Consider the following 13,545-nt stretch of genomic DNA (forward strand, 5'->3'; position numbering starts at 1 on the left):
ACACACACACACACACACACACACACACACACACACACACACACACACACACACACACACACACACAAGATCCACTTCGAATCAGACATCAGTCCAGGTCCCCAGGACGTCGGGAGATGCCTTCAAAATCGGCCACTAGAGGCAACGGTGAGCACTATTACCATCAAGTCTGCTTGGGCGTTGTGAGCGGTGGTGGTGGCTGATGAGCTATCCCAAACCTTAACAATTCGGAATTAATGCCTAAACTTAACCAGCCACAAGGCCCTGCCGATAGCAGCGGAGCAACTCAGGCTGTCCAAAACACGTCGAAATTTGACGTTTGGACAAACATTGTCAAACGTCAGAATCTGAAGTCAAATTGGTCAAACCGTGAGATCTTGTTGCACAGAAAGACAGACGCATAGAAAGACAGACACACAGACATGCACACACACACACCAGCTGCATAATCTCCCTCCCTCGTGGCGGCGAGTAGTGCTGTCAATCATACCAGTGACAATTATGGCCAGGGACCCGTGCTCACCTTCTGGAAATGAGAAAGAATAACGGAGCGAGGGAAAAGAGCGACGGAAGAGAAAAAGAGAGCGAAAAAGGGCAGACAGAAGGGCCAAAGAGACTGGGAAATAAACCCATTTTCAGTGAAAAACCCACAGTCTGTCTGATTATACTGTAGTAGCAGTAGTAGTAGCAGCAGTAGCAGCAGTAGCAGTAGCAGCATCAGTAGTAGCAGCAGTAACAGTAGCAGCAGTAGCAGCAGTAGCAGCAGTAGCAGTAGTAGCAGTAGCAGCAGTAGCAGTAGCAGTAGTAGCAGCAGCAGTAGCAGCCAAGCCAGGCTTATAATTGCATCTCAGTAGCTAGACTGTTGACTTTCTTTTCTCACCAGCTTTTTTCCATCCCCATGACACACATGCATGTTTGGTATGGGGGTGTTCTGTGCTCTAACAGGTGTCTTTATTCCCATGGGAACTACCTCTCCGACCTCCCATCATCCTCCAGGTGTTCTCTCTCGCTCTCTCTTTCTTTATCCTTTGTCTCTGACTATTTTCTCTCCGTTTGTCTCTCCGTCAGTCTCTCTCTTTTAACCGCTCTCTCAATCTCTTTGCCCTACCACACCTCTACGCCCACTTCCACATTCTTAATGCAAACTTCTTTCCGTTTCCCTCCACCAGGCCAGAAATGGTAGATCCACCCCCACACACAGCCAGATAACCTGCCCTCTGATACCATGTAATTGACCAGCTAACAAAAAATGTGCATTGTCTAGCCCTGGGTTGTCTGGCAAATAGGGCAGGCAAATACTTGCATCATTCCAATACCATGGTTGCTAAGGCCCTTGGATTATAACACTATACAGAAAAATACAGACGTTTGAAGGTCCAACAACTGAAGAGTTAGTCTTACTTTAAAGCCTGTGCAGAGAGAAAGAATAAAACTAGCCTCCAAACGTCAGGACAAGAAAACAGACAAGATCAGTTAAAAGGTAAGATCAAGAGATAAAAACAAGTTCTATTGAAGAGTTAGTCTTACTTTAAAGTCCATATATAGAAAATACAGCTACCCACATCTATTCAAAAATATTTGACTTTAACCTCCAACGGTTAGGAGTGAAAAAAACAAGAGTGCAAAGAGACTGCTGCCACAAAGAGATCAGCACTGGCCTTCAACCATCAATTACCAATCAAAGAAAACCATTAAGAGCAGTGCAAAGGCACTCAGGGTCTGAGAGTTGAGAAAGAGGAGAGAGGTAGAATTGAGAAAGAGGAGAGAGGTAGAATTGAGAAAGAGGAGAGAGGTATTGTTGAGAAAGAGGAGAGAGGTATTGTTGAGAAAGAGGAGAGAGGTAGAATTGAGAAAGAGGAGAGAGGTAGAATTGAGAAAGAGGAGAGAGGTAGAATTGAGAAAGAGGAGAGAGGTAGAATTGAGAAAGAGGAGAGAGGTAGAATTGAGAAAGAGGAGAGAGGTAGAATTGAGAAAGAGGAGAGAGGTAGAATTGAGAAAGAGGAGAGAGGTAGAATTGAGAAAGAGGAGAGAGGTATTGTTGAGAAAGAGAGAGCAATGTTCACTCACCTTAGATTGAGGGTCAGCTGATCGTCCTTTGACCTTAGCAGGTCGCTAACGGAGAACGTAGCGCTGCCCAGGAAACTGCTCTGTGGACAGAGAACAAAGACAGCAGTCAGGCGTTAGCATGCTAGTTTAGTAGCATACATCAAGTCAGTTAACAGCCAATCATTAGCATGATGATAGCATTCAAGTCATCTTACAGCTAATTAGCATTAGTATTGAAATCCGAATGGACATTTACTGATACTGCTGGCGCCCTATAGGTGAGTGCATTACGCTCCTGCCAAGAGGTCGACCTTTATGGCACAGGCGGTAGTGTGCTTTACCCTCAGAGTTTCGGGTTCAAGCCGCACTCTGACTGCCCTGCCTACATTGCTCCAAAATCAACAATTTATTCAAAGCACACCGGAGTAGGCTGCAATATATCAAATACCTTTGCTGTGCCCTTTAGAAGCACAGAAACAGGTGAAATGCTGGAAAGACACATTAGAAAAAAACTATTGCGAACCCACCCAACAGCAAAGTCAATCTCTGCCTTGCTGTAAAGCAAGCCTCTCCAATTAAAAAAGGGACCATCTGCAGTTACTACATCCATTAAATGAATGATATATACCCATTGATTCTGGAAGAATATAACTTCTAAAAGCCTCATGAGCTTCGTTCAGCTGTTGTACCCCAACAGAACCCAGAATATAAGCTTGTCTGACTCTATTCTCTCGTGGACAGGCTACCAATATATCCCTGGTAGATCTATCATGACAGAACGGGATGAGTGAGATACCGAGCAGCATCAGTTCCGGTGTTTGGGTTTTTCGTCACTTGTTATTTGGACACATTTCGCAGGTGTTAGCATCTTTTAAATCTCGGAAGGGGAGGGGATATTCGGCCCACAGACTTGCCAGTAACTTGCAAAGAGCTCCTCGTTCTGGTTCCGCTCCTCGTTCTAGCATCTCTTCATCTTAACACGTAAGGACCCAGAACTTAACTGAGCAGCTGACCAATTACATGAGACTTTAGTTTGTAAAACAAAGTAAACATAAACCAACACTATTTGAGAGTGGTTACCTTTCTCCAGCCGCATCCCCCAGCTTTTACCGAAACAGGGGCGGGGATCTACTGTGTTATTGTTTCAATATTGCCCCTTTAAAAACACCATTGTTCTAAAACAAGACCAGGCCGAGACTTTCTCCTCCATTCATACAGAGAACATCCCCAGTCAAAGGGGTTTCAGACCAAGCAAGCTCACGGACGCACTGCTGAGGACACCTAGGTGCTGCAGGCTTGATGTGAATGGGGAGTGTCAGTGCAGAAGAACTGGGTCACGGTGAGTGAAGTACGGAACGAGCCCATCAATAACAGAGAGATATGGACTACACACACGTATGTGCATACACACTGACATGCACCTCATCCCTTTCTCTCTCACACACACACACTGTGTCCCGTCTGCCTGTCACACACTTCCACACTGTTTGCCTAACAGACACTCACTCTCTTTGTTACATTAGAGCAGGTGGGCACCGAGCTCACCACGCCAAGAGATGCTCTACTCTACACACACACACACACACACACACACACACACACACACACACACACACACACACACCCCACACACACACACACAGAGTCAAAGGCCAACCCCCTCGATAATTCATCCACAATTAATTAACAACTCTATTCTTATGTAGATAATGAGGCTAACTGTGTGTGTCTTTTTCACTGTCTCAGATCCTGTGATATTGGGACTCTACTTGTCTGCCACTCACGGCCTTTGTGTTAAACGCTGAACCTTTTCTGATGAGCCTTTAGTTTAGCATTTAGTCTCAATCCTCTCAATTACAAACAGACTGGAACATGTCAGAGAAAATAAGACATCTGTTCATCTCATAGTTCCACTAAGACATCTGTTCATCTCATAGTTCTACTAAGACATCTGTTCATCTCATAGTTCTACTAAGACATCTGTTCATCTCATAGTTCTACTAAGACATCTGTTCATCTCATAGTTCTACTAAGACATCTGTTCATCTCATAGTTCTACTAAGACATCTGTTCATCTCATAGTTCCACTAAGACATCTGTTCATCTCATAGTTCCACTAAGACATCTGTTCATCTCATAGTTCCACTAAGACATCTGTTCATCTCATAGTTCTACTAAGACATCTGTTCATCTCATAGTTCCACTAAGACATCTGTTCATCTCATAGTTCCACTAAGACATCTGTTCATCTCATAGTTCCACTAAGACATCTGTTCATCTCATAGTTCCACTAAGACATCTGTTCATCTCACAGTTCTACTAAGACATCTGTTCATCTCACAGTTCTACTAAGACATCTGTACATCTCATAGTTCTACTAAGACATCTGTTCATCTCATAGTTCTACTAAGACATCTGTTCATCTCATAGTTCTACTAAGACATCTGTTCATCTCATAGTTCTACTAAGACATCTGTTCATCTCATAGTTCTACTAAGACATCTGTTCATCTCATAGTTCTACTAAGACATCTGTTCATCTCATAGTTCCACTAAGACATCTGTTCATCTCATAGTTCCACTAAGACATCTGTTCATCTCATAGTTCCACTAAGACATCTGTTCATCTCATAGTTCCACTAAGACATCTGTTCATCTCATAGTTCCACTAAGACATCTGTTCATCTCATAGTTCCACTAAGACATCTGTTCATCTCATAGTTCTACTAAGACATCTGTTCATCTCATAGTTCCACTAAGACATCTGTTCATCTCATAGTTCCACTAAGACATCTGTTCATCTCATAGTTCCACTAAGACATCTGTTCATCTCATAGTTCCACTAAGACATCTGTACATCTCATAGTTCCACTAAGACATCTGTACATCTCATAGTTCCACTAAGACATCTGTTCATCTCATAGTTCCACTAAGACATCTGTTCATCTCATAGTTCCACTAAGACATCTGTACATCTCATAGTTCCACTAAGACATCTGTACATCTCATAGTTCCACTAAGACATCTGTTCATCTCATAGTTCCACTAAGACATCTGTTCATCTCATTGTTCTACTAAGACATCTGTTCATCTCATAGTTCCACTAAGACATCTGTTCATCTCATAGTTCCACTAAGACATCTGTTCATCTCATAGTTCCACTAAGACATCTGTTCATCTCATAGTTCTACTAAGACATCTGTTCATCTCATAGTTCTACTAAGACATCTGTTCATCTCATAGTTCTACTAAGACATCTGTTCATCTCATAGTTCTACTAAGACATCTGTTCATCTCATAGTTCCACTAAGACATCTGTTCATCTCATAGTTCAATTAAGCAAAAGCTTTCAATATCTCCTAGAGTGATTCACAATGCCAGCAAATAGAATCTACTTGCATAAACATATTTCAGGGTTTTTGTCCAACAGAATGTCATGTGGACTGCCTGTGAGCATTTAACAATCTGTATTATTCTCTTAAATGTTCTTACATATCCATATATGCGTATTGAACTATTAAATAATAAACATTTTAGTCATTTACCAGACACTCTTATCCAGATCCTTGATATTACCTTCTTAAAACAATTCCATATAGCTTAGTAGAGGGTTTTTAAGACTAGTGTTAAAATGTTAATGGACATTACACAGGGCACGTACTGTATCAGTAACCCCTCATACGATTGGACCCTGTCGTCATGGAGGCAGGAGTTCCTCCTCTGTCATCGGCACTGGTCCCCTGTCACACGGCAGGGTTCTAATGACAGGGTCAAATGTTGTATGATATCCCCAGGTGGATAAGCGTGTGTGGACAGGAAGAGACAAATACAGAGAAAGAGCGAGAGGAGAGAAGGCCCCCAGAGCTGCCATTCCTACTATAGCGTGCCACGGGACGCTGGGACAAGCTCAGGACAGCTCTTAGCCAGCCACGCTGACCCTGTATACGCTTCCTAGTTTGGATGTAATGAGATATCGATTTGGGTTGACATCAACTTTTGTTCAAGTCTTGCATTTTGTTATCCCTCCCTCCCTCGCTCCCTCCCTCCCTCCCTCGCTCCATCCCGTATAATTTGAGTGCATTCTCTGTCCCCCTACAACTCTCTCTACCTCTACAACTCTCTCACCCTACCACCCTCTCTCTCTCTCCCCCCACAACTCTCCCTCACTCCCTACAACTCTTCCCCTCTCTCTCCCCTACAACTCTCCCTCTCTATCCCACTACAACTCTCTCCTTCTCTCTCCCTCCCCCTATAACTCTCTCTATCATTCTCTCCCCATCACACTCGCTCTCCTTCATCTTGTCCCACTCTTCGCCCTGAGCAGTCCCCCTGTATCTGATAAAAAAGGGCACATCCTGTCTGCTGACCTTTGATCCATTATTTCTCTCCAGAGCCTTTTCCTGAAAACACACACACACAATAAGAACAACACTGCTACAGCCCAGAGCCCTCTGGGCTCCTAACAGCCATACACTGAACCATTCTTCTAACACAGCACCCTGCTACACAGAACCTGACACAAGGCCAAAGACCTGTGGAGACATTTTGCATCTCAAATGGCATCCTTTTCCCTAGTGCACTATTTTTGACCGGGACCAATAGGGCTCGGAGAACACAGCACTCTCAAATGGCTGCACTGTGCACACCAGTCACTAATTAGAGCTGGAATAGGGGGTTTCTCAGAAAAACAGCTTGAGGTTGACCATTATAATATCCCTATGCACTCTTTGCATCCCAAAAGGTTCCCGATATAGTACACTACTTTTGACCAGAGCACTATCAAAAGTAGTACACTGTATAGGGAATAGGGTGCTATTTGGAACGCAAGCTAACGCATGTAGTCATTATCTGGTCCAAAACGGTCCGTCTGGTAAATAGCCACGGAAATCCATTCCTTAGCATTTCCTTTTTCTAAGTCTTCACGACTACAGCTTCAAATGTAATGAAGCTTCAGGGAGCTGGAATCTAACACAGGATCAAAGAAAATAAGAAAAGACGAAGAGGGAGAGGGAAAAAAGAGAGGGAGACAAATTATGCTCTTCACACATTCTCTTCCAGCATCAGGGAGGACTGATTATGATGGTCTCACTCCGATCGCTCCCTTTCTCTAGACATCTCTCCTCACTCTTTCTCTCGACATCTCTCCTCACTCTTTCTCTCGACATCTCTCCTCACTCTTTCTCTCGACATCTCTCCTCACTCTTTCTCTCGACATCTCTCCTCACTCTTTCTCTCGACATCTCTCCTCACTCTTTGCCCCACTCATGTTCAGGGGCAGAAAGAAACTTTAGATCTATGCTCTCCTTTGCTGTCTTTTAAAAAGGAACACGGCAGCTCACCCATCACACACCAATCTTGCTAACACACACAAGCATGTGCACGCGCGCACACACACTCTCCTATAAAGAATAGACCAACACACTCGCAAAACAACCCCCCACTTCTATAAAAACTGCATCACACACTCTGCCCCCCCAGCAGCAAACACACACATCACACACTCTGCCCCCCCAGCAGCAAACACACACATCACACACTCTGCCCCCCCAGCAGCAAACACACACATCACACACTCTGTCCCCCCCAGCAGCAAACACACACATCACACACAGATCACGCCCACAGATCACGCCCACAGATCACGCCCACAGATCACGCCCACAGATTACGCCCACAGATCACACCCACAGATCACAGCCACAGATCACAGCCACTCCTTCGTCAACAGAAAGTAGCATTGCAAACAGTTTGTCTAGCATACCACGCAACATAACAAACATGGGCAGGTCAAAGTAGTGTTTGGAGTGCTGAAGGCCAGCGCTTCCCCTCTATTACAGCTGGGCTAAATGGTCTTCCTCCAACACCCCAGTTCTATTGCACCTCCTATACAGAGCATTACCAAAATGGGAGAATAACTGTGTGTGTAGGTCCTGTATGCATTTGGTATACAGATGTATGTGTGTTGTGGGTGGATAGTTGTCCTCTGGTGCTCTCCATTACTGCAGGGATTAGTCATAATCATACAACACATGTATTGTAAACTGCACAAAGGCTACACACACACACCATCAAGCAGGCACAAATGTAATCAAAAACTATACTAACTCTGACATGCTTCTGACCACACACACACACACACACACACAGTAAAGCTAAGAGGAGGAAGCCACTTACATTCCCCCAGTATTGTGGCCAGTCTTCCCCAGACAGAGACAGAGCTGGGCTACAGAGAGGGTTGAGTAATCCCTCTACTCACTGTTCTCCGGAGTATTCTCCCTTCATATCCTCCGTATACACAGTCTCCTGTAGTCCGCGTAACGTTATATCCGCGCCCCTTTCCCCGCTCCCCTCTGGTGCATACCAGCAGGTACACACACACTCACACAGCGGCAGCGAAAACTGTCTGAAGACAGACTGAAAGGAAAGAGAGCGACTGCCGCAACCGCTGCTGCTGTGGGCTGCTGCTTGGCGGCTGGAGCGACCAGCGAGAAGGAAGGAGGGAGGGAGAGGGGGAGGAGGAAGAGAGAGCGAGAGAGAGAGGCAAGTGGGAGAGAAAATGAGAGCATGCAAGAGAGGAGAGAGAGAGATTCTGAGAGTCTGACGGTGTGGAAGAGAGGGGAAGAAAGCAAAACATAGTGAGAGAGAGAGGAGAGAGAGAGAGAGGGGAACAAGAGAGAGAGAGAGAGAGAGAGAGAGGGGGAACGAGAGAGAGAGAGAGAGGGGAACGAGAGAGAGTGAGAGATAGAGAGGGGAACGAGAGAGAGAGAGAGGGGAACGAGAGAGCGAGAGAGAGAGGGGAAAGAGAGAGAGAGGGGAACGAGAGAGCGAGGGGAACGAGAGAGAGAGGGGAACGAGAGAGAGAGAGAGGGGAACGAGAGAGAGAGAGAGAGAGGGGAACGAGAGAGAGAGAGAGAGAGAGAGAGGGGAACGAGAGAGAGAGAGAGAGAGAGGGGAACGAGAGAGAGAGAGAGAGAGGGGAACCAGAGAGCGAGAGAGAGAGGGGAACGAGAGAGCGAGGGGAACGAGAGAGCGAGGGGAACGAGAGAGCGAGGGGAACGAGAGAGAGAGGGGAACGAGAGAGAGAGAGAGAGAGGGGGAACGAGAGAGAGATAGAGAGGGGAACGAGAGAGAGTGAGAGATAGAGAGGGGAACGAGAGAGAGAGATAGATAGAGAGGGGAACGAGAGAGAGAGATAGAGAGGGGAACGAGAGAGAGGGGAACGAGAGAGAGGGGAACGAGAGAGAGGGGAACGAGAGAGAGAGGGGAACGAGAGAGAGAGGGGAACGAGAGAGAGAGGGGAACGAGAGAGAGAGAGAGAGAGAGGGGAAAGAGAGAGAGAGGAATGAGAGAGAGAGAGAGGGGAACGAGAGAGAGAGAGAGGGGAACGAGAGAGCGAGAGAGAGAGGGGAACGAGAGAGCGAGAGAGAGAGGGGAACGAGAGAGCGAGAGATAGAGGGGAACGAGAGAGCGAGAGGAACGAGAGAGCGAGGGGAACGAGAGAGCGAGGGGAACGAGAGAGCGAGGGGAACGAGAGAGAGAGGGGAACGAGAGAGAGAGAGAGAGAGAGAGAGAGAGAGAGAGAGAGAGAGAGAGAGAGAGAGAGAGAGAGAGAGAGAGAGAGAGAGAGGAATGAGAGAGAGAGAGTGGGGAAATAGAGCGAGAGAGGGCGAGACAGAGAGAGGGCAAAGGAAAGAGAGGAGAAAGAGAGGGGAAAGAGAGAGAGGGGAAAGAGAGAGCATTCACAGTCAGTCCACTGACACCCCTATCAGATCACAGCAAAATCACACTCTACTTGAACAGAGCTTTGCTCAATCATGAGGCATCAAAGCCAAAGGAGCTGAATAATATTAAGAAATGCTATAGATGGAAGGGAAGTAGTGTGGAAATCTACCAAATCATGAGAAAACAAAAAGATAATTACTTGACACATTGGAAAGAATTCACCAAAAAACAGAGAAAATTAGAATGCTAGTTGGCCCTAAACAGAGAGTAAACAGTGGCAGAATACCTGATCACTGTGACTGACCCAAAATGAAGGAAATCTTTGACTATGTACAGACTCAGTCCACATAGCCTTGCTTTGGCAATGTAAACATATTTTTCACATAACAAGGTAAAAAATCTGTCGCCTGCCCATGAGCAAGGCAGTTAACCCACTGTTCCCCGGGCCCTGAGCAAGGCAGTTAACCCACTGTTCCCCGGGCCCTGAGCAAGGCAGTTAACCCACTGTTCCCCGGGCCCTGAGCAAGGCAGTTAACCCACTGTTCCCCGGGCCCTGAGCAAGGCAGTTAACCCACTGTTCCCCGGGCCCTGAGCAAGGCAGTTAACCCACTGTTCCCCGGGCCCTGAGCAAGGCAGTTAACCCACTGTTCCCCGGGCCCTGAGCAAGGCAGTTAACCCACTGTTCCCCGGGCCCTGAGCAAGGCAGTTAACCCACTGTTCCCCGGGCCCTGAGCAAGGCAGTTAACCCACTGTTCCCCGGGCCCTGAGCAAGGCAGTTAACCCACTGTTCCCCGGGCCCTGAGCAAGGCAGTTAACCCACTGTTCCCCGGGCCCTGAGCAAGGCAGTTAACCCACTGTTCCCCGGGCCCTGAGCAAGGCAGTTAACCCACTGTTCCCCGGGCCCTGAGCAAGGCAGTTAACCCACTGTTCCCCGGGCGCTGAAGACGTCGAGAGAGCGAGAGGAGAGAGAGAGAGAGAGAGAGAGAGGAGAGAGAGAGAGAGAGAGGAGAGAGCGAGAGAGAGGCTCAAATCACACCTCTCATTGACAGCTCATGACTCAGAGAGCTGAAGGGGGAATCATGTATTGTGGCTGCTGGAATTAACATGAGACCCTGGTAACACGGCAAGGGGTATAGCCAAGAGTGGTGTATAGGCACAAGCTCTCACATTCACGTTCTGAAACATCCATACAAATGACACAAAGCTTCTGTTGACATCACTTATGACTAATGCAAGACTCACCCAGAAAATACACCAAAAAAAACACTTTCACAAGCGCACCCAACATCACAGGCAGACAGAGCTGCACAGACACACCCAACATCAGACAGAGCTGCACAGACACACCCAACATCAGACAGAGCTGCACAGACACACCCAACATCAGACAGAGCTGCACAGACACACCCAACATCAGACAGAGCTGCACAGACACACCCAACATCAGACAGAGCTGCACAGACACACCCAACATCACAGGCAGACAGAGCTGCACAGACACACCCAACATCACAGGCAGACAAAGCTGCACTGCACAGACACACTCAGAGTCACAGACAGGCAGACACAATTACACTGCAGACAGATGGAAAGAAACCTAGAGAGAGACTCACAAACACCCCAACGCACACATGTTCTGCAACAACATACACCCACACTGAGCTCAAGGACAGCGAGCTTGAGTCTGTTGACTGATCTGAGCTCAGGCCTGGTGTGAATTAAACAGGTTTAATGTGCCATGTTACCATGGGAGACAGTAATACCAGCAGGAAAAAAACCACACACACACACAGCTTATCAACACTCACGGGTACACATACCATAGCCAGACAACACACACAAACACACCCCTATGCTGGCCAAATGAGTCAACTAGAGCAGCTTTTAAAATAGACAGCTCCAATACTGAGTCATAGAAAGGTCACCCTGAAACCAGAAAAAGGGAAATTCTTCCACTACCATCAACTTGTATGGACTGTATACTGATCTCACCGGGTTTATAGAGCCTTTTAAAGGAACTCAATGGACTGTGTTGAATATCAGCTGGAATCACTGGGATTAAAAAACATACACACACTTGCTCACACCTAAACACCTTCATACCGTACATAAACTGGTACTGTTTGCACAATGTTTTTTTTCTCCTGTACACACACACACACACACACACACACCCTGGAGGAGGGGTGTCATGCTTGAGCGAGCCCATCGTTTCCCTCCCTCTTAGCACGGCTTGTCCTCCCTTCCCCTTTGATCCCAAATAACAGGTCAGCCATCAGACTAAGCTCCCCCTTCCCAGCCCCTCTACCGTCCCCATCGCCACGGTTACAGTGCTACAGCGGAGCGTGAATGACATCATAGCATCAACAGTCTTCGTTCTCCGTAGCGTACTGTGTCTGTTTCTGCAGTGTCAGGCTGTTTACTGACCAGGAGTTCTGACCACATGATCAGGTATTATTTAATTTTTACCACATACTTGCCTATCCATTTTTCAATTCATATTTGTATCGGTTATGAAAACCCAATTCTGAAGCCTATCAAGGGCCGCAGCTGCAACTTGGAATACAATTTATAATAACTCCATTGAGTCTGCCATCACGTACAAATACAGTTGATCTTTGAATTCATATTGTGTCTGATTTAGAAAATAGAAAGAATGAATATTTAATATAACAGTTATTGGCCGTTACATGTGATAAACAGGCTGCTAATAATAGTGTAGACTATCTTTACTCCCAGACTCCCACTGAGCAGTCTGACTTCAAACGATTAAATAAGAATTCCTTCAAATTAAAAAGAAAACAGTCTCGTTTCAAAATGCTAGCTAATCAAAACTCTGCCAATCACAAAGTAACTGGAGACGTGAGTTACCGTGTCAGTGACAGCAACCATGAAAGACAACAGTCACAGAGAGAGATGCAAATACAGTTGAAGTCAGAAGTTTACATACACGTAGGTTGGAGTCATTAAAACTCGTTTTTCAACCACTCCACAAATTACTTGTTAACAAACTATAGTTTTGGCAAGTCAGTTAGGACATCTACTTTGTGCATGACACAAGTAATTTTTCCTTTAGAAGCTTCTGATAGGCTAATTGATAATTTGAGTCAATTGGAGATGTACCTGTGGATGTATTTCAAGGCCTACCTTCAAACTCAGTGCCTCTTTGCTTGACATCATGGGAAAATCAAAAGAAATCAGCTAAGACCTCAGAAAAGAAATGATAACCTCCACAAGTCTGGTTCATCTTTGGGAGCAATTTCCAAGCGCCTGAAGGTACCACGTTCATCTGTACAAACAATAGTACGCAGGTATAAACACCATGGGACCACGCAGCCGTCATACTGCTCAGGAAGGAGACGCGTTCTGTCTCCTGGAGATGAATATACTTTGGTGCGATAAATTGCAAATCAATCCCAGAACAACAGCAAAGGATCTTGTGAAGATGAGGAAGGAAAATGATGTGGATATATTGAAGCAACATCTCAAGACATCAGTCAGGAAGTTAAAGCTTGGTCGCAAATGGGTCTTCCAAATGGACAATGACCCCAAGCATACTTCCAAAGTTGTGCAAAATGGCTTAAGGACAACAAAGTCAAGCTATTGGAGTGGCCATCACAAAGCCCTGACCTCAATACTATAGAACATTTGTGGGCAGAACTGAAAAAGAGTGTGCGAGCAAGGAGGCCTACAAAGCTGACTTAGTTACACCAGCTCTTTCAGGAGGAATGGGCCAAAATTCACCCAACTTATTGTGGGAAGCTTGTGGAAGGCTACC

The 13,545-nt window shown here is 46.1% G+C and overlaps 1 protein-coding gene across 5 annotated transcripts in view; it reads right to left on the minus strand.

Moving 5' to 3' along the window:
• Positions 1–8,517, minus strand: part of LOC120034789 (type II inositol 3,4-bisphosphate 4-phosphatase-like) — a 150,196-nt gene extending 141,679 nt beyond the window's left edge. For 3 of the 5 annotated variants that reach the window (XM_038981400.1, XM_038981399.1, XM_038981405.1), the window contains exon 1: positions 2,068–2,147. The gene's annotated coding sequence lies outside the window, so the exon portion shown is untranslated. Of the gene's footprint in view, positions 1–2,067; positions 2,148–8,219 lie in introns of those variants that run through there. The other 2 variants (XM_038981403.1, XM_038981406.1) reach the window with 2 other exon arrangements.
• Positions 8,518–13,545: the final 5,028 nt, after the last annotated feature.

This window comes from Salvelinus namaycush, chromosome 42 (genome assembly GCF_016432855.1).
Source record: "Salvelinus namaycush isolate Seneca chromosome 42, SaNama_1.0, whole genome shotgun sequence".
Lineage (NCBI taxonomy): Eukaryota > Metazoa > Chordata > Actinopteri > Salmoniformes > Salmonidae > Salvelinus > Salvelinus namaycush.